At 48.2% G+C, this 20,975-nt stretch overlaps 1 protein-coding gene across 5 annotated transcripts in view; it reads right to left on the reverse strand.

Moving 5' to 3' along the window:
• ZMIZ1 (zinc finger MIZ-type containing 1) overlaps nucleotides 1-20,975 on the reverse strand; it is a 485,263-nt gene that overhangs the window by 358,490 nt on the left and 105,798 nt on the right. For all 5 annotated transcript variants that reach the window (XM_029061647.2, XM_029061650.2, XM_029061652.2 and 2 more), the window contains exon 3: nucleotides 8,689-8,833. The gene's annotated coding sequence lies outside the window, so the exon portion shown is untranslated. The remainder of the gene's footprint in view (nucleotides 1-8,688; nucleotides 8,834-20,975) is intronic.

Here is a 20,975-nt window from a genome sequence, read left to right on the forward strand (position 1 = left end):
AGATACCCAGCGTGTGTCTGTTATTTTCTTCCTCCCTCCTGTGCACAAAAAGCAGTCACTGCCCAGGGAGGGTCTGACACCCGAACCTGGTTTCTGTAACCTCTCTGTAGGTAAAGAAATGGTCTGGGTGGCTAGAATGTAATTTCTTGCCCACCCCAGCCCACCCCCAGGGGAAGGGAACACGTGTGCTTAATCCTGATACGCTTCCAAATGCTCAAGTACCATGCAACAGATCCTCAATCTGTAGCATCAAAAACAAGGGCTACCTGCCCCAAACTCTCTTACTACCTTACTGTCTTCATTTTTTTCTCCAGACAAGAGGTTTACTCCCCATTCCGGGCAGGACAGCTTGGAGATGGGGAAGGAGTGATGAGGAAAGGAGGAGAGGCGCCACTAAGCCTCGGGCCCTACGACCACCAAGGCCACCAAATGGCCCAAACCAAGCTTGGGCACTTGGCTGGGTCGGGTGGATTCAGGAGAGAGAAGGGCAGGGATTGGACGTGATGAGCAGCAGAACTCTCTGCGGGGCTTGAGAAGGGGATGTCACAGATTAATTTCCCCAGACTCCAAGCCTAGGAGGTAACTCCAGTCTCACCTCCCCAACCAACTCCTTCCACCACACGGTTTGAGGATCAGAGACAGCGACAGAGCAAACCCAGAGATCCCAAGATGCTCAACACCCAGGATCCTACCGGGAGAAGTGGGGGATCCGCCGGGTTGGGAAAAAGGGGCTTCTTCCCCATTATTCATATCTGAAGGGGTCAAATGAATTTGCTAGGGCAGGTGAGAAGCAGGAAAGCACAGCACCAGAGTCTGACTGAAGGACCAGAGCGGCAGCTGCTCTCATCTGTGGATCTCAATCTCAGATCTTCTCGCTCGGGAGATTGCTAATGGGATCCATGACTTCTTCCCTTTTAGGGAGAAGAGAGGCATGATGAGGAAGGGAGAGGAAAACAGTGGAAGAGGAAAAAGGAGGGAAGGGTGAGGGGAAGGAGGGAGAGGGAGAAAGAAAGAGGAAAGAAGGAAAGAGAGAGAGAGAGAAAAAGACCCTCCTGCAAAATGTTAAATACCTAACAGGAGATGACAAATCAAATGGGAATTACTGCGGTAAAAACATAATTAAAAATTTGATTGAAATTAAACAGAATTTACATAACACTGCAAATTAACTTTACACTGAAAGTGTTCACTGGGAAAGCAATGAAAAGGCATTTCATTAGTAATCTATATTTAAACAATACGTACAATAGAGTCGTTCTTAGGAGGAATCTAGTGATTTTAATAACTGCAATTGCTAATGGCTGCCAGCAGATTTTCATTGTAACAGCTTCCGAGCACCAAATAAGTAAGTTTTGTGGCTAGCCTGTGGACACGGCAGCTAAGAAAAGGGCAGGGCATGGCAAGGTACGGAAAATAAGTCCCAATGGGCAAAGAGTGGAATCCACCATTTTCCCATTTCTTGCTTCCCAGCGGACACATGAAAACTAAGGTGGTATTTATCACTAATTATACCAGAGATGGTATATGCAACCAAACGTAGGCCATCCCTTTCCCATATGGCTTCTCGCCTTCCAAAAAGCATTCTCTCCCTAGTCTGGCCCAAATACCTATCGCCAAATAGGAAAAAGGTCAGCAAGTCCTCTAGACTGTAGGTTCACTGTGGGCAGGGAATGAGTCTGTTTATTGTTCTACTGTAATAATAATAATAATGTTGGTATTTGTTAAGCGCTTACTATGTGCAGAGCACTGTTCTAAGCGCTGGGGGAGATACAGGGTAATCAGGTCGTCCCACGTGAGGCTCACAGTTAATCCCCATTTTACAGATGAGGTAACTGAGGCACAGAGAAGTGAAGTGACTTGCCCACAGTCACGAAGCTGACGAGTGGCAGAGCCGGGAGTCGAACCCATGACCTCTGACTCCGAAGCCCAGGCTCTTTCCACTGAGCCACGCTGCCTCTCGTACTGTACTCTCCCAAGTGCTTAGTCCAGTGCTTTGCACAAAGTACGTGCTGAGTAGGTACAACTGAATGAAGGTCAAGGACAGTGCCCAGTTGAGAAAATGTGGTGATCCAAGAAGGGGATTACTAACTCTCAGTAGCGCAGAAGAGTTCAGCAACTCTAGATCTCAGGTCAGGTCAGAAGAATAACAGGAAGTGAACAGGGATTTCCAGTCCTGTGCCAGGAATCACCGAGATGATTCAGGCCTAGCCCCAGCCCAAGGGTCAGAAGGAACTGGGAACTGCCGTGGGATGGGAAGCAACATCCTGCCTTCAATGTGGTAAGACCGCCCGGACCTCTGGAGGCGCTTGGGATGTGAGTGAGGAAAAAGGCCAGAGTGGGGATGATTCAGTGCAAGACCTCCTCGCTGTGAACTGTCACGAATGCTACAGCTTCCAAGCAGAGAGAAACCTGGCAAAAGTAATGCCTGAATCAACACCTGCAGTGCCTTTGGAAGAGAGCACAGTGAGTTTCAAACTGTACTAAGTTTAAACGGCAAACGGCAAAAGAACATCCTAACTTCTGGAACTCTGATGGAATGTAACAAGTCTCTTATCGTCAAAAAGACAGAGAGAAACATGGGAGTCCCCCCTTCTGGCTTCCCTTGTTCCCTCAACACCAGCTGGTCCTGCTCCCTAGCAGCCAGGCAAGGAGCTGCACTTGCCTCTGAGAAGTCAATAAATGAAGCTGATAGACAGCGCTCATTTTTCTAGAAAGTGAAAATCTACAAAGCCGGAGCAGGAAATGCGCTACACACTCATCCTTCAACCTCGCAAGGGGCTGAGGAGAGTAAAGTGCAGAAGGGAGCAAAGAGAAGGGGAGGAAAGAGAGGGGGCAAAGGACAGCATGAGACAGAGGGAAGAACCAATTCACCGACGGTATTTATTGAGAACTTAATGCGTGGAGAAGCACTGTACTAAGCACTTGGGAAAGCCCAATATAACAGAGGTGAAAGACACGATCCCTGTCCACAAGGAGCTTAATAATAATGTTGGTATTTGTTAAGCGCTTACTATGTGCAGAGCACTGTTCTAAGCGCTGGGGTAGACACAGGGTAATCAGGTTGTCCCACGTGAGGCTCACAGTTAATCCCCATTTTACAGATGGGGTAACTGAGGCACCGAGAAGTTAAGTGACTTGCCCACAGTCACACAGCTGACAAGTGGCAGAGCCGGGAGTCGAACCCATGACCTCTGACCCCGAAGCCCAGGCTCTTTCCGCTGAGCCACGCTGCTTCCCTAGCTTAAGAGGAGTGTAGATATAGTATCTGAGAGCCTTGGATGGTAAGATGGAGCAACTAAAATTCTGGAGATACTCACAATCCATCACAACTGCTTGGTCCCCAAGACAAGCAGAGAGTTGATGTCCTAAGCCTCAACAGACTATAAAATGAGGAGGCTAACAGGGAAGGGAAAGGAGAGGGACTCACCAAACAAGGATGACTATTTTTTTATGGTATTTGTCATGTTTACTATGTGCCAGGCACTCTACTAAGCACTGGGGTGGATACAAGCTAATCAGGTTGGACACGTGCCTCACATGGGGCTCACAGTCTTTAATCCCCATTTTATTGATGAGGAAACTGAAGCACAGAGAAGTGAAGTGACTTTCCCAAGGTCTCACAGCAGACAAACGGCAGAGCTGAGATTAGAACCCAGGTCCTTCTGACTCCCAGACCTTTGCTCTATTAACCTAGCCACACTCACCTACTGAGCGAACGGCAGATCATCGCAAGCAGATAGACGACGAAGCAGCTCTGGGGTGGAAGGGAAAAAGAGAATGAGACAGGTCCTCTCAGCTGCCCCAAGCGGCCCAGCCCATTCAGAACGGAAGCCTGAATGGTAAGAACTGTGCAGAAAACAAACGAGAGGCTCCTTTGGTTTTAACAGGCAGGGTCAGGGGTGTAAACTTTTCCCTCTCCTCCCCCTAAAAGAAAAACAACAACAAAACCTCCATACTGAGGAGGCACTCATCACCCTAACAATCATTCCAAGGCCTGGAAGAGCGTTATTCCATTCCAGCCACTTGGATTCCACAGATCCCTTCGGCCAGGAACCACCGCAACTCCCCCGCACCACCCCAAACTCCACGCTGGCCAACCCAACACAGGGCCCAGGATATTTGCCTGACAAAACAGCTACGACTTCCAGCCTCCGATCTGATCAACGAAGAGGAAGGGAGAAAGAGTTAGGCGAGTAAGTTTGTCATGAGAGGCAAAACACCCAGAGCCAACAGTCAACAACCAGACCAAGCTCTTGAGTGAGAACAACAAACCCGCCTCGGATCTAAACTGTTTCCTCTTGCCCAAACTAGCTGTTTAATTTAACTTGACCACAGTCATTTGTATCGGGCTCCTGAACGGGATGGTCCAATCAGACTACATGCCCAAGACTGAGCTCCTCATCTTCCCTCCCAAACCCTGTTCTCTCCCTGACTTTCCCGTCACTGTGGACGGCACTACCATCCTTCCGGTCTCACAGGCCCGCAACCTTGGTGTCATCCTTGACCCTGCTCTCTCATTCACCCCACACATCCAATCCGTCACCAAAACCTGCCGGTCTCACCTTCACAGTATCACCAAGATCTGCCTTTTCCTCTCCATCCCAACTGCTACCTTGCTGGTACAGTCTCTCATAATATCCCGACTGGATTATTGCATCAGCCTCCTCTCCGATCTCCCATCCTCCCGTCTCCCATTGCTTCAGTCTCCGCTGCCCGGATCATCTTTCTACAGAAACACTCTGGGCATGTCATTCCCCTCCTCAAAAACCTCCAGTGGTTGCCTATCAACCTTCGCATAAAGCAAAGACTCTTCACTATTGGCTTCAAAGCTGTCCATCACCTTCCCCCTCCTACCTCACCTCCCTTCTCTCCTCCTATAGCCCACCCTGTACACTCCGCTCCTCTGCCGCTAACCTTCTCACTGACCCCCGTTCATGCCTATCCCGCCGTCGTCCCCTGGCCTATGTCCTACCACTGACCTGGAATGCCCTCCCACCTCTCATCTGCCAAACTGACTCTCTTCCCCTCTTCAAAGCCCTACTGAGAGCTCATCTCCTCCAGGAGGCCTTCCCAGACTGAGTCCTCCCTTTCCATCTGCCCCTCTTCCCTTCCCCATTGCCCCTACTCCCTCCCTCCCTCTGCTCTACCCCCTGCCCCTCCCCACAGCGCTTGTGTATATTTGTATATATTATTTATTACCCTATTTTATTAATGATGTGTATATATCTATGATTCTATTTATCGATTTTGACGGTATCGAGGCCAGACAACTTGTTTTGTTTTGCTGTGTCCCCCTTTTAGACTCTGGCCCATTGTTGGGCAGGGATTATCTCTAGTTGTTCTCGAATTGTACATTCCAAGTGCTTAGTACAGTGTTCTGCATACAGTAAGCGCTCAATAAATATGATTGAAATATGATTGAGTGAATGAACTACAGCATCACATACTTTAAGGGAAGACCGAGCTGGGACCAGCTAGAACGTCGCCAGACAAGAGCCCAGTCACTCATTTAATAATAATAATAATGTTGGTATTTGTTAAGTGCTTACTATGTGCAAAGCACTGTTCTAAGCGCTGGGGCAGACACAGGGAAATCAGGTTGTCCCACGTGGGGCTCACAGTCTTCATCCCCATTTTACAGATGAGGGAACTGAGGCACAGAGAAGTGAAGTGACTTGCCCACAGTCACACAACTGACAAATGGCAGAGTTGGGATTCGAACTCATGACCTCTGACTCCAAAGCCCGTGCTCTTTCCACTGAGCCACGCTGCTTAATAATGCTGGTATTTGTTAAGCGCTATGTGCAGAGCACTGTTCTAAGCGCTGGGGTAGATACGGGGTAATCAGGTTGTCCCGTATGAGGCTCACAGTCTTAATCCCCATTTTACAGATGAGGTAACTGAGGCCTAGAGAAGTTAAGTGACTTGCCTACAGTCACACAGCTGACAAGTAGCAGAGCCTGGATTCGAAACCATGATCTCTGACTCTCAAGCCTGGGATCTTTCCACTGAGCCATGTTGCTACTCATTTGCATGGTCAGGACAAGAATCTGAATAATCATGATAATAACTGTGCTGTTGGATGTTCGTTTTGTGCCCCACACCGTCCTAAATGCTGGGGTACGCAGGTTAGACACAGTCCTGGTCCCAAATGAGGTTCCCAGCTTAAGGGGAAGGGAGAACAGGTACTAAGTTTCTATGTTACAGATGAGGAAACTGAGGCAAAGAGTAGGTTAAGTGACTTGCTCCACGTCACATAGCAGGGAACTGGTGGAGCCGGGATTAGAACCCTGATCCTCTGACTCCCAGGCCTGTTGTCCTTCTATTAGGTTATACTGCAGGACAGAAGTTGCACCCAAAGCTCCAAATCCAACCAGGCTCAAAGGGGAGCCCAGGGATATAATAATAAAAATAATGATAATAATAATAATAGTGGAATTTGTTAAATGCTTACTATCTGTCAAGCACTATTCTAAGCATTGGGGTAGATACAAAGTCATCAGCTTCACGGAGGGCTCACAGTCTAAATAGGAGGGAGACCGGTTATTGAATCCCCCTTTTGAGGTTGAGGAAACTGAGGCACAACAAAGTGAAGTGCCTTGCCCGAGGTCACACAGCAGGCAAGAGGCAGAGCCAGGAATAGAACCCAGGTTCTCTGTCCCCCAGGCCTGTGCTTTATCCACTAGACCACACTGCTTCTGGTGGGCCAATGGAGTGCATCTCAACCCAAGCCAAACCAGCCTCTTTTCCCAGCTCGTGCACATACACTGAGTTATGTACTACGTCCCGTGCGGCACTGAGTTAACCCACTGAGAGGACGACAGGAAGCTGCCCAGAGGAATCACGTATGTGATGTTGGCTATCCCCTGCCCACTTCCTTCCAGAGAATCTCTCCCGCCAACAGATTCCTCTCCCTGCTTTACTCCAAGTGCCCATCATAATAATAATAATAATGTTGGTATTTGTTAAGCGCTTACTATGTGCCGAGCACTGTTCTAAGCGCTGGGGTAGATACAAGGCAATCAGGTTGTCCCACGTGGGGCTCACCGTCTTAATCCCCATTTTACAGATGAGGGAACTGAGGCACCGAGAAGTGAAGTGACTTGCCCAAAGTCACACAGCTGACAAGTGGCCGAGCCGGGATGCGAACCCATGACCTCTGACTCCAAAGCCCGTGCTCTTTCCACTGCCACGCTGCTTCTCATCCAATTCCGGATGCAATTCCCAGAGTTTCACTAAGCCCACACGACTGCCTTCTCAACCCGGAGGTCAGGGGAGGCTTTGATGTTGGGGCCACTGAGGCCAGAGTTGAGGAGTTCCAAGAGGCAGTTTAATGTTGGTATTTGTTAAGCGCTTACTATGTGCAGAGCACTGTTCTAAGCGCTGGGGTAGATCCAGGGTAATCAGGTTGTCCCACGTGAGGCTCACAGTTAATCCCCATTTTCCAGATGAGGTAACTGAGGCACAGAGAAGTGAAGTGACTTGCCCACAGTCACACAGCTGACGAGTGGCAGAGCCGGGAGTCGAACCCATGACCCCTGACTCCGAAGCCCAGGCTCTAGAGACAGTGGCAAACTACGGATGAAGAGAACGGCAGGGCCAATAGGGGTCTTACTGGGGCACTGAAAGCAATGGGCGCATCAGAAACGTGGAGGCACTTCTTCTCCCCTGCCCCATCACCACTTCACCTCCTCAAGGCACCCCCTGCTTCAGCCGATGACCGCTCCCCTAGCGATTCTGTGATTCCAGTGGTCGGAAGAAATCGGGGCGCAGAAACCGCCCCAACACATGTCCCAGCTACGGAGAAGTCAACCAATCAAGCGTTTTTACTGAACTCTTACTGTGTGCAGAGCACTGTACTAAGCACTTGGGATAGTACCATATAAAAGAGTTGACAGATCTGTTCCCTGCCGACAATGAGCTTTTCGATCCTATCATTTTGTGCCCCCGTCTATTTAGGGCTGACTCTGAGGGTCACAGTAATGGGGGTAGATAGAAGCTAATCAGCTCGGACACGGTCCATGTCCTGCATGAGGCTCACAGTCTCAACCCCCATTTTACAGATAAGGTACCTGGGGCACAGATAAATTAAGGTCACATAACAGACAAGCGACGGATCTGGATTAGAACCCATTTCCGAAATCACTTTTGGACCTGTAACACCTATACCCGACAGAGCTACCCATTTGGAAAACCCGCCACACTCACGATTCAAGAACTAATCCAGATGTTTGAGAAGGGGTGATAAATTGTTAAGGGGCTTGGATTCACTCGGCTGCTCTTTCCATCGATGACCAGGATGTGTAGGCTACTGAAAAACCTGTGGAACCCCTACCAACCGGAGCTTTGGCAATCCCTGGTCACATCCCGAGCTCCGAGGTGAGAGGAGGAAGGGAACGCATTTTAGCCCTCACAGCAACAAGCTGTTTGTAGAACATCCTGCTCAGAGCTCCCCAGCATGGAGCCCTTCACAAACGAGTTGTTTTGTTTTTTTTCTTTCCCAATGCCAGAATAGTATAGCTCTGCCTGGGGTTTCACCTATAGCATACAGGTATCTATGGAAGCCCTTGGAGAGAGGCAGAAACCCTCCCTTGAACTTCCCACAACCTTGGCAAATTGAACAGAAGTGGAAAAAGTCACCCCAGTGATCACACCGGGAAAGGTCATTAAGAACGGTTCAGGATTCACCTTTCTGGGGCCTCGGTGTTTACGAACAGGCTCCTTGGCAGCTTGTGAGTCACTCTCTGGACACCATTGGCAAGGAGTGTTCCTCAGGCCAGTTGGTCCCGCCCAACGGATCAGGTGCCTGCCGTCGCCGCCTCCTTCTCTCTGTCTGAAAAGCGGGAAACGCACATTATGACTGAGCTGCTCATCACAACGAGAAGAGCTCTACTTTCATTAATTCACTAAAAATAACGCAAAGAATAATCAAAATAATAGTATCTGCATTTTCTAGGTGCTAAGAGCTGGAGGAAATATATGATAATCACATCAGTCAGAGCTCCGGACCCACAGGGGACTCATGGTCTGTGAGGAAGAGAGAATAAGTGCCTCGGTTTCCTCATCTGTAAAATGGGGATTCAGGGCTTATTCTCCCACCTACTTAAGACTGTGAGCCCCACGTGGAATAGAGATTGTGTCTGACTTGATCAATTTCTATCTACCTCAATGTTTAGAAGAGTGTTTGACATGTAGTAAGCGCTTAACCAATACCATAATAGTAATTTTATCCCCTTTTTACAGGTGAAAAGACTCAGACCCAAAGAGGTTAGGTGATTTTCTCAAGGTAAGTGGTGGAACTTGGATTAGAACTCAGGTCTCCTGACTCCAAGCCCTAAAGCTTTTTCGATCCAAAGGCATGGCCTTCTTTCATCACATAGTCAACAGCAGTTATGAAGGCCTACTGTGCGCAAAGCACAGTCCTCAACCCTGGCGAAGAAATTCAATTAAAGGATAAACACAATTCAGTCCCTGGCCTTCGGGACCTCCAATCCACGAGCAGGACCGAGAGGTTTCTGATAGGTATGTGAGGAAAGACGGACTACGTGAGGCCTCAATAACATAAGGACACAAAGACGATAAAAAAAAAGCTGCAGTACATTAGAGTTGAGGAACCCAATATCGGGCTCTTCAGTGGCTAGGCAGGACTGTGCAGAGCCCAAGAGTCCTAACAGCTGCATCCAAAGCTGTTCAAGGTGTGAAGCCATACTGTCACTGCTATGGTCCTTACCACCCTACTCAGGCAAGGCAGATCGGGACCAGCGTGTGTCTGCATAGAATAAATACACACTCAAGAGATTGAGTAGCTGTCCCTTGAGGCAAGTTGGCTCTTTGGAGAGTGGGATCACTTTGGCCACCTTGGCACTTTTTAAATGATATCTGTTAAACTCTATGTGCCAGGAACTGTCCTGAACACCGGGGGTAGATACAAGCTAATCAGGTTGAACATGATCCACGTCTCACGTCAGGCTCGCAGTCTTCACCCCCATTTTACAGATGAGGCGCCTGAGACACAGACAAATTAAGTGACTTGGCTAAAGTCACATAGCAGACAAGTGAAGGAGTTGGGATTAGCTTGGCTTTCCATTTAACGAACACTTATCCCTGGCTCTCTGTAAAGAATAGAGGCAAGCCTGATTGATCCGGGCTAACAGGCTTCTGTCTCTTTCTATCTCTTTCTCTCTCTCTCCCTCTCTCTCTCTCTCTCACACACACACACAGAGTTACTTTCTTATCTTCTTGTTTTTTGGTAGGGAGAAAGTAATCTCTTCCTTGAGAAGTTGAGAGCCACTCTGAATGGGAGAGGCTTGCTGTCTGGGGGTATTTTTAGAGGAGCTTACAAAGACCTAACTGTGTACCTCCTCTTTCAGCTGAGTCCAGCCTCTATGAATTATCTCACAGCCCCAGCAGCCACTTCGAATGCTGCACTCTGACCCACTGCTTTACTCTTTCCTCCTTGTGAATGACCAGCTTCCCAACCAAAACACTTGGAATCATTTTATTCATTATTTACTTTATTCATTTATTTTACTCACATAATAGTGGAATCATTTTATTCACATATATATATATACCTAAACAGTCTGCATCTTTGCTCTTACACCCACATTCATTCATCTGCCACCTTGACCATTAGAGACAGAGAGACACGCATGCATATGAATGTTCAAATAATGATATGATCTGTGACAGAGCAAGCTTGAGGTAAATGAGGAGAGAGCCAACTTGTCTATCCCTTTATTATTCTGTTGTGGTAGGCTTTGCGAGTGAGTTTGCATCTGGGCATTTTTCTCTCTGTCCCACAGGGACCAATGCAAGCCTGAAAAACTGGAAGGAGCAGAAGAGACCCAATTCCTGACAACTCCCACCCCTTGCTCAAGCTTCTAAGTGGCATGAAATCAACGCTCCCGAGGGGCTACGTACGCTGGTTCCTGCGTGTTAGTGAGGCTTCTCAGGTCTCCTATGGAATTAAGCCTAATTCAGCAGCTAGGTAGGTTGGTTTGTTTCTGAAGCTCGTGAGTGATTCTAAACCAATTCCCCTCCACCCCTTCCATCCCTAATCCTTTAGAGTATGACTGAAAGCCCTCTCTTCCCCTTATTCAACGTCCTATGAAGCCAGAAAAAGCCGGAAGCCAGAAGGAAGGAGATCCCACTGGAGACAAAACCAGGGCAAAAATCAGCCTCTTTCCTTACTTTATGCTCCAAAGTTACATAGTTCTGGCCGGGTGTGCCAGGCAACTATTCAGACATGCTCCAGACAAGGCAGTTGGAAGGAGCTTTCTGCTCAGGAAGGCTCCCCTGCCCTCCACAGCTGGAGGATCAGGATCCATGCCCCTCAAGGAATGTCATAGGAGAGTCTGGAATGAAGAGACCGGAGGCTCAGCCTTCCGAAAACTGGGAGAGAAACAACCAAGCTGCCCCAACCAGGGCAGACCGAACAGACTTTTGCCTCCTGCTCTCAAGCAATCCATCAATCATTGGAATTTACTATGTGATTACTGTGTGCCGAGAACTGTACTAAGTGCTTGGGAGAGTACAATACAACAGAGTTGGTAGACCCGTTCCCCGCCCAAAAGGAATATAAAATCTAGAGGGAAGATAGGCATGGAAATAGTGCGCCAGTGCTTAGAACAGTGTTTGGCACACTGTAAGCACTTAAATACCATTATTATTATTATTATTATTAAGTCATGGTTCTGTGCATGAGTGCTGTGGGGCAAATACCCAGTGCTTAAAGGATATGGATCCAAGTGCAGAGGCAACACAGATGGGAGAGGGAGTAGAGGAAATGAGGGATTAGCTCGGGGAGGTCTTTTGGAGGAGATGTGATGTGATGAAAGCTCGCCCAGCTTTCTTAGAAGAAAAAAAAACAGGGCTGGCAGCAACCCAATTTTGGCAATCCAGATAAACTGGGGGGCAGGGGTGGCGGAGGGAAAGGCGGGTTGGTATAAGGAGTTGTAGAGGATACAAGTCTGGGCCTGGTGCCCCCTTTCATCCTCATCCTACATCACGTGAGCCACAGGGGCTTCAGTCCATGATGAAGGGTGTATTGTGACATCGGCAAAAGCCCGTCATTCTGACTGAGCCCCTCTTTTTTTTTTTAATGGTATTTGGTAAGAATTTACTCTGTGACAGGCCCTGTACTAAGCACTGGGGTATATGCAAGCTAATCCCTTTGGACACAATCCATGTCCCGTACGGGGCTCAAGTCTTAATCCCCATTTTTACAGATGATGTAATGGAGCCACAGAGAAGTTAAGTGACTTGCCCAAGATCATTCAGAAAAAAAGTGTTCCCTCTTGGGAGCAGAACACTGGACTAGGGACTCCAGGGCCAGTGAGAGACTTCACGCTCCCCACCCTCGGGGAATTTACGGTCTTCTTTATGGCTACCGAGAAGGTGAGGTGGTAAGGGAGCATTTTCGGGAACCAGGATCGGAGCTGATGCTCCCGACAGCCCTGTCACAGCATCACTGGAATCACTGCTCCTCCCTCTCGGAAAATGTTAGAATACAACTCCCATCCTCAGGCTGAAACTTATTTCCTTGTTCTGAGAACAGGATGTGGGTGTCAGGAGGTGAAGGGGAGTGTGGGGGTTGGTGAGGGTGGGGAGGGGAACGAGGGACGTTACTTCCTTGAGCCAGATTGGTTTACCACATTCAGTTGAGCCCAGGATAGCACAGCTGCAAGTTATAAATGTCCCGGCAGAGACACACGCCAGGCGCGGACACACTCACAGACACACACACTCTCTCCCTCTCTCACACACATTCTCTCTCTCTCTCTCCCTCTCTCTCACTCTCACGCCAAGATTCCGGGTCATTAGGACACACGGCTCTTCTGCTGGTCCTCTCACTTGAGGTGTCTCAATCCTAAATGCCAGGGCTCAGCCAATGGCATCATCAACCTGTCACCAGGTCCAGGAACCAAAGCACTCTGGTGCCCCCAACCTTCCTCCTCCTCCTCCTCCTCCTCCTCCCTCTTAGACAGAGCTTGGTGGATCCGTCCCTGCCCTTCTCCACCACCATACCCAGAGTGTCTGGGCAGAGCCTCAGGTGTCAGTCGGTCAGCCTCCGCAATCAGAAAGTGCACGGTGAGAAAAGCACACGACCTGGGGCGGAGACGGAAGGAATGAGAAAAGAAGAGGGAAGAAGGGAGTGGAGGCCCCAAGGAACCTCTTCCACAGTTAAATTATAAGATCCTAAAGATCAGGAATTGGTTCTCCCAGCTTGATTGTACTCTCCCAAGTGTTTAGTACAGTGCTCTGTCCAAAGAAAGTAAGGGCTCGATAAATAGCACTGGTTGACTGATTGGTGCCTGAGGTTGGAGGGGAACCTCTTCAAAGCCCTACTGAGAGCTCACCTCCTCCAGGAGGCCTTCCCAGACAGAGCCTTCCCTTTCCCTCTCCCCTCCTCCCCTCCTCATTGCCCCTACTCCCTCCCTCCGTTCTACCCCTTCCCCTCTCCACAGCACTTGTGTAGTAATAATAATAATAATTATGTTGGTATTTGTTAAGTTCTTACTACATGCAGAGCACTGTTCTAAGAGCTGGGCTAGATACAGGGTAATCAGGATGTCCCACATGAGGCTCAGTCTTAATCCCCATTTTTACAGATGAGGTAACTGAGGCACAGAGAAGTTGTGACTTGCCCACAGTCATACAGCTGACAAGTGGCAGAGCTGGGATTCGAACCCATGACCTTTGACTCCCAAGCCCGTGCTCTTTCCACTGAGCCATGCTGCTTCTCTATATATTTGTACTTATTTATTGCTCCATTTATTTTTACTAATGATATGTATATATCGATAATTCTATTTATTTTGATGCTATTGATGCCCGTCTACTTGTTTTGTTGTCTACCTCCCCCTTCTAGACTGTGAGCCTGTTGTTGGGTAGGGACTGTCTCTGTTGCCGAATCATACTTTCCAAGGGCTTAGTACAGTGCTCTGCACACAGTAAGCACTCAATAAATACGATTGAATGAATGAATGAATGAATGAATGGAGGATTCCCCCAGTTGACCCATCCAAACTGGAGGGAGAGCAGAGGTGGCTCCCCTTTCGGATGGACCTCTCAGAGGCAGGGATTTCACATCCCACAGTCTCATGTTTTGGAAAAGGGGATGTGGGTAGACGTTTTTCCCCGAAAAGCCACTCCACAGGCCCGCCCCTTCACAAAACTCGGTCCAGGCTGGGACGCTGAGCGAAAGGTGGGTTTCCTGAGCTCCAACGAGCCTCCTGCCCAGTTCCCCACCATGTGGGGAACGGTCCCATCAAGCGACATCTGGGAGGGGGGGAAGGGGGGCTCAGACAACAGCAGTCTCAGCCCCCGCTCCCGATCCTTCTGAGGGCCCAAGTCCAGCCGCCTTTGGCTGGCCAGAGGCCAGCTTTCCCTCTGCTCAGTCTCAGGCCTTTATTGACTCTAATGCTTGGTTGGTGAAAAGAAAATAACAGATTTGTCTAGGAAAGCCCGAGGTTGGTAGCACAAAATTGCGAAACAGGAAACGGCTTCGAGCCAGGCGGGATCCGTCCTTCTGCTCTGAGCCCATAACTCTTCAAAACCCTGAGCCCGCCTCTACGGGGCCAGATTCATCATTCAAACAACAGCCTGAAATGAGCCACAACCTGACGACTGCCATGTCTGCTCTGACACCGTGGCCCGTCTCTCCTTACGTTTATAAGCTAATCGGTTTAGTCTTCCCCGATGGGCTGGTTGCGAGGCAGCTGGCTCTAATGGACCCACGTTTTCTGGAAACCCCACGGTGCACTCATCCAGCCCTCAGCAATTTCCTTCGCTCTCCCTGAACAATCTGCCCCAAAGGGAAGAGCCGAAGAGAAGAGAAAGCGAAGGAAAAGACTGGGGGGGAAAAAAAAAGAGAGAGAGCTCAAAGAGCCCATAGTCGTTTTCATGCTCTCTGAATCATGGAAAATCTCGACTCATTTCGGGTTAATGTTCAGTTCTTTTCCAGCTCAAAAAGCCCCTTTTGCAAACTTATGACAGTTATCAATCTCCAAAGTTAAAATTCAATTGTCTGTCTCTTTCACCCTGAAATTGGCTTTTTTAAAATAAAAAGAAAAGCCAAACATTAACCCCTCATTTAACATTCAATTTTCAAACGGTCTCTTCCACAGCTGAAGCAAATATATAGAAAGTACATGTGCCTCTCTTATTTTAGTGGTAACTTTGTTTTATAAATAAATTATATAAATAGGCTTCTTTGATTACTCAGAGCATCCAGCATTTAAGGACTGGGGCATTGCCGGAGGCATAATTGTACTACTGAATTCATCAGCTGCCTAATTATCATTCATTTTGCATTTATTTCTGCTAATTAAAAAAGAGAGAAACTCCTAACAACTTTTACATAAATACTATATTTGTTCTATGTAAAGATGTGATGCTAATTTGCTGGTGATTAACCGATTATCTAATTTTATAGCTGTCATTTTGCAGAGGCCACTATCCCAGAGCTAATGGTCGGCACCTCTCCATCATGAGGCTTCACGAGTTTCAACAAACATCCTTGTTATGCAAAGGCACGGGCATTCGCACGCATGCCCACACATGGGTGTACGTGTGCACATGCGCACACGTGCATATACACACATACGCAGCGTGTAAAGCAGTATGCCCCACTGGATAGAGCACCGCCCTGGAAGTCAGAAGGACCCGGCTTCCAATCCCGGCTCCGCCACTTGTTTCCGGTGTGACCTTGGCCAAGATACGTCACTTCTCTGTGTCTCAGTTACCTCATCTGTATAATGGGGATTAAGACTGGGAGCCCTATATGGGACAGGAACTGTGACGAACCTGATTAACTTGTATCTGAAAAAACCTGTATTTAAGGGAAGCAGCACGGCGTAGTGGCTAGAGAGTCCTGAGAGACTCAGAAGGTCATGGGCTCTAATCCTAGCTCCGACGCTTGTCTGCTGTGTGCCCTTGGGCAAGTCACTTCACTTCTCTGTGCCTCGGTTACCTCATCTGTAAAATGGAGATTGAGACTGTGAGCCTCATGTGGGACAGGGACTGTGTCCAATCCAACTTGCCTGTTTCTACCCCAGTGCTTAGTACAGTGCCTGGTACATAGTAAGCGCTGAACAAATACCATAAAAAAAAAAACCCAACATACACAATGCGCACACAATTGCCAGATGTAAACTCTTAGAGGGCAGGGATCATTGCCTACCAACTATTATATGGTAATAATAACAACAGTGGTATTTATTAAGCATTTACTGTGTGTCAGGCACTCTAAGTACTGGGGTAGACACAAGCAAATCAGGTTAGACACAGTTCCTGTCCCAGATGGAGCTTCCAGACTCAATTCCCAATCCCCGATTAGACTGTAAGCCCGTCAATGGGCCGGGACAGTCTCTATCTGTTGCCGATTTGTACATTCCAAGCACTTAGTACAGTGCTCTGCACATAGTAAGCGCTCAATAAATACTATTGAATGAATTTTACAGATGAGATAACTGAGGCACAGAGAAGTGAAGTGACTTGGCCAAGGCCACACGGCAGACAAACGGTATGCTCCCAAGTGATCAGTACAGTGCCTTGCACGCTGTAAGCACTCAATACATTCCACTGTTTGATCAATATAGTAGGGAGAGGAGAAAGGGAATCCACCTTGAAGTGGATAGGGGCCTATCTCATTACACCACTGTGGCTTGGAGATAATTCCTAGCAACAGTGGGGGCCCAATTAGATGTCTTTTAATCATCATCATCATCAAATGCTAGTTTGATCCCATCCCTCAGCAACCTTCTCCTGCCCAGACAGCTCCTTAGAAGACAAAGAACTAGAGCTGGCTCTCGCTCCAGCCAGCTGGTCTCCCCTCTGATCCTGGGAGGACATGGCAGGGATATCAGAAGAGGGGAGGGAAGCGTGACTCACGCACGGGCCTTATTGGGAAGCTGGGGCCGAACACCATAATCTCCAGGGGGAGGAGAGAAAGGAAAGAGCAACAAAGGAGCAAATTCTGAAGGTGGAGCAATGGTTCACGGGACCTGAATGGGAGACTCTGTCGCTTATTCTTTTTTTGCTGACCATATGCCCCAGTTTTGCTGGATCAGTACCAGATCTGTAAAGGTTGTCTCGGCACACCTTAGCAAAATACACGATTTTCCTGGAATTGTGGCTGCACCCGTTAAATCATTCAACCTTCCTTTATATTGACCTCGTCCCCTACCCTGCTCTCATCGCTTCAAATGCTTGGACTCCACAAGCGGGTTGGAAGATGCTCAAAACACACTCAGTTTGGGTCCCATTGCATCCTATGACTTGTAAGGAGGATATTTTAAAATACTGGGAGACCTCTCGTCCCACACACACAGTTGTTCAGAAGGGGAAAGAGAACAGGTTAGCGATGACGTCCTGGTTTTCCAACAAAATAAGGGTCAGCCTGCTATTTATCCCAGAAATTGGGGCTAGGGATCGTGTCTACTAACTCGAAGATATCTTAGTACGGCGCTCGGCATAGAATAGGTGGTCAATGAAGACCACTGATTGATTGGGGCTTAACAACCCCTTCTAGACTGTAAATTCGTTGTGATCAGGGCACGTGTCTACCAACTCTGTTGCATTATATCCTCCCAAGCACTTAGGACTGTACTCTGCAAGCAGTATGCACTCAATAAATACCACTGATGATGAACAATAAACAAGCCAAGGAACCAGTAGCTTACCCTCAACCCCAGCCTATTCCTCTCTCCAGGATACCAAAATCCAGCTTCAAGTCACTTCAAAAAGCCAATGAAATATTAGGTTTACAATAAAAGTTAGAGGACACTCTGCTCTCCTATAATCCAGGGCTCTGCTCTTGACCGACTTCACATTAAGGAAAGCCCAGGCTGTAATATGCGGGCCTTGACTGAGCCCGCATGTTTTCACACCACCATTTCGTCCTCTGTTGTCACCATCACAGTCATGTTCAATCCAGACAGGCACATGCTATGGGAAGAGCTGTCCTTAAACTCCCGATGGCATTCTCTATCCACAAGGTACAGTAAAACCATGAACTATGAAAGAACTGGTTGTATGTCTGTAGTGCACTTCTCTGTGCCTCAGTTACCACATCTGTAACATGGGGATTAAGACTGTGAGCCCCACGTGGGACAACCTGATTCCCTTGTGTCTACCCCAGCGCTTAGAACAGTGCTCTGCACATAGTAAGTGCTTAACAAATACAAATACCAAATTTGTGGTGGACAGGGAATATGTCTGTTATATTGTTATGCTGTACTCTCCCAAGCACTTAGTATAGCGCTCTCCATACAGTAAGCGCTCAATAAATACAACTAAGTGACTATGTCTGTGGGAAAGATGGGTAGCAAATCACAACTGGATGCCAATTTCTACAGAGGGGACTGATGTTTTCCGTCCAGAGCTCTGCGAACCTAAGGACAAAGACAGGGGCATTACTCTATTACTCTAGACTGTCAGCTTATTACTGACAGGGAAAGCTTCTGCTAACTCTGTTGTACTGTACTGTCCCAACCACTTAGTACAGTGATCTGCAATCAGGAAGTGCTCAATAAATACCGTTGATCGAATGGTTTAGGTGCCATCGTGTACAAAGAGCTAATAATGAAAAAGAGCCACACTCAATTTCCTCTGTGGGCTTAATCATTAATTAAAGGTATTGACTGAGGGCTTACTAAGTACAGAGCACTGTAGTAAGCTCTTCGGAGGGCACAATACAATGGACTCTAGTAGACACACTCTCTACACAAAACAAACTTACTATCTAGAGGGCTCCTTCTCTGCCTCCCTCTAACTGTGGGGGGTCCCTTAAAGCTCAGTTCTGGGTCCCTTTCTACTTTCTGTCTACACTCACTCCCTTGGAGAACTCATTCACTCCCACGGCTTCAACTGCCATGCCTACACAGATGATTTCCAAATCTACCTCTCTAGCCCTAATCGATTCAAAGACAAAAGAAAAAAAAAATACTCCAGAGGACCAAAAAGGTGGCTTCTTATACCCCAAAAGTCTCCCACCAGAACTGCTGTGGTGAGATAGGTAATGTCCCGCTCGGCACTCGCAATGAAATAGTTAAAAGGGGAAGCCCAGTTGGATGCCGATTCCGGCCTTTTCCCCCAAACTGATGTTCTCTGGCAGGAAGCTCGGTATCACAGTGCCTAACTCCAGCATGTGAAGTTAATATATTCACACGAGTAATCAGGTGGAAAACCTAGGAGCTTCTTGACTAGAATATTGCCTTGGGGACCAGTGCCGAGAAGAGATAGAAGGGCCGAGGAGGAGGGAAACAAATACCTAGAGCGAGAGAGCCTTTTCCACCTCTCCCTTCCACCCGGACACGGACTGTGCTGTAGCCTGAATAATATCCTCCCCAGCCCAGGCCAGGCCAGGATAATTACAGATTTATAATTTATATGCCTGGCCACATATAAACACTTCAAGTGATAGGGGGTTCACTGCCAAATCTAATTTGCGAAGAGCACAATTTACAGCAGATGGATAGAAAAGGCCACCGTGTGGGGTCTCCTTTCATCCAGCCCCACTTCCCTCGGCAAGGCTGAGTGCGTCTGCTTCTCTCCTGGGTGGCTGGGGCCCAGTGAGGCTGGCTCGGCGGCTCCGGGGAAGCAGACTGAAGAGGGGCAGGAGCTGTTCAGTCGTGTGTGGGACAAAGCCGGATGAGAATCTTCTGACACCGCTTTGGGGTGGCCTGTCAGCTCCGACCAGATGGCCAGAATCAGAGCCGCAGCACCGTGAGCCAGCCGGGAGCCCCAGTCTACCAGGCAGGGACCCATTTCGGAGGACGCTTGACTCATTTCAGGCATAACAGCAGCGTGGCCTAGTGACTACAGCCCGGGCCTGGGAGTCAGAGGAGCTGGGTTCTAATCCTGGCTCCGCCACTCGTCTGCTGAGCGACCTTGAGAAAGTCACTTAACTTCTCGGTGCCTTAGTTTCTTCATCTGCAGAATGAAGATTAAGATCAAAAACCCCATGTGGGACAAGGACTGTGTCCAACCAGATTATCTTGCGTCTACCCCAGTGCTTAGCACAGTGCCTGGCACACAGTAAGTGTTTAACAAGTACCACAGTTATTCTTCTTCTACAACTACTACTAATAATAACAGTACTTCCTAAGCCACTAATACATGCCGACATTGTGCTAAGTGCACAAGTTGGTAGGAAATAATCAGTCTTTTTTTTTAATGGTATCTGTTAATCACTTACTAGGTGCCAGACACTGTACTAAGCACTGGAGTGGATACAAGCTAATCAGTTTGGGCACAGTCCCGGTTCCTTACAGGGCTCAAAATCTTAATCCTTTTACAGGTGAGATAACTGAGGCACAGAGAGGTTTAGTGACTTGTCCAAGGTCACACAGCACACAAGTGGAGGAGCTGGCCCATGTTCTATCCACTAGGCTATGGGGCGCACAATTTAAGAGGGAAGGAGAACAGTCAACCTATCCCCATTGTACAGATGAAGAAGCTGAGGCCAGAGAGGTTAAATAACCGGTCCAAGGTGGCGGGATGGGAACTAGAACCCAGGCCCGGTCCCCTGGTCCAGTAGGCCATGCTGCCTCCTCTCTAGTCTCTCTAATAATAACAATAATAATAATGGCATTTGTTAAGCACTTACTATATGCCAAGAACTGTTCTAAGCCCTGGGGTAGATTCAAGGTAATCAGGTTACCCACGTGGGGCTCAAAGTCTTAATCCCCATTTTACAGATGAGATAACTGAGGCCCAGAGAAGTTAAATGACTTGCCCAAAGTCACACAGCTGATAAGTGGCAGACCCAGGATTAGAACTCACGACCTCTGACTCCCAAGCCCCCGCTCTTTCCACTAAGCCACGCTGCTTCTCACTAAGCCACGCTGCTTCTCAGCCACGATAAATAAGAAGGAAGGAGAATTTCGGCCACCAGATCTACAAGCATCCACCAGCCAGGGCTTCGAACCTGAACCAGCTGAGGCTCTGGGAAGCAAGGCACTGGACAA

Source organism: Ornithorhynchus anatinus, chromosome 3 (assembly GCF_004115215.2).
Source record: "Ornithorhynchus anatinus isolate Pmale09 chromosome 3, mOrnAna1.pri.v4, whole genome shotgun sequence".
In the NCBI taxonomy this organism is placed as follows: Eukaryota; Metazoa; Chordata; class Mammalia; order Monotremata; family Ornithorhynchidae; genus Ornithorhynchus; species Ornithorhynchus anatinus.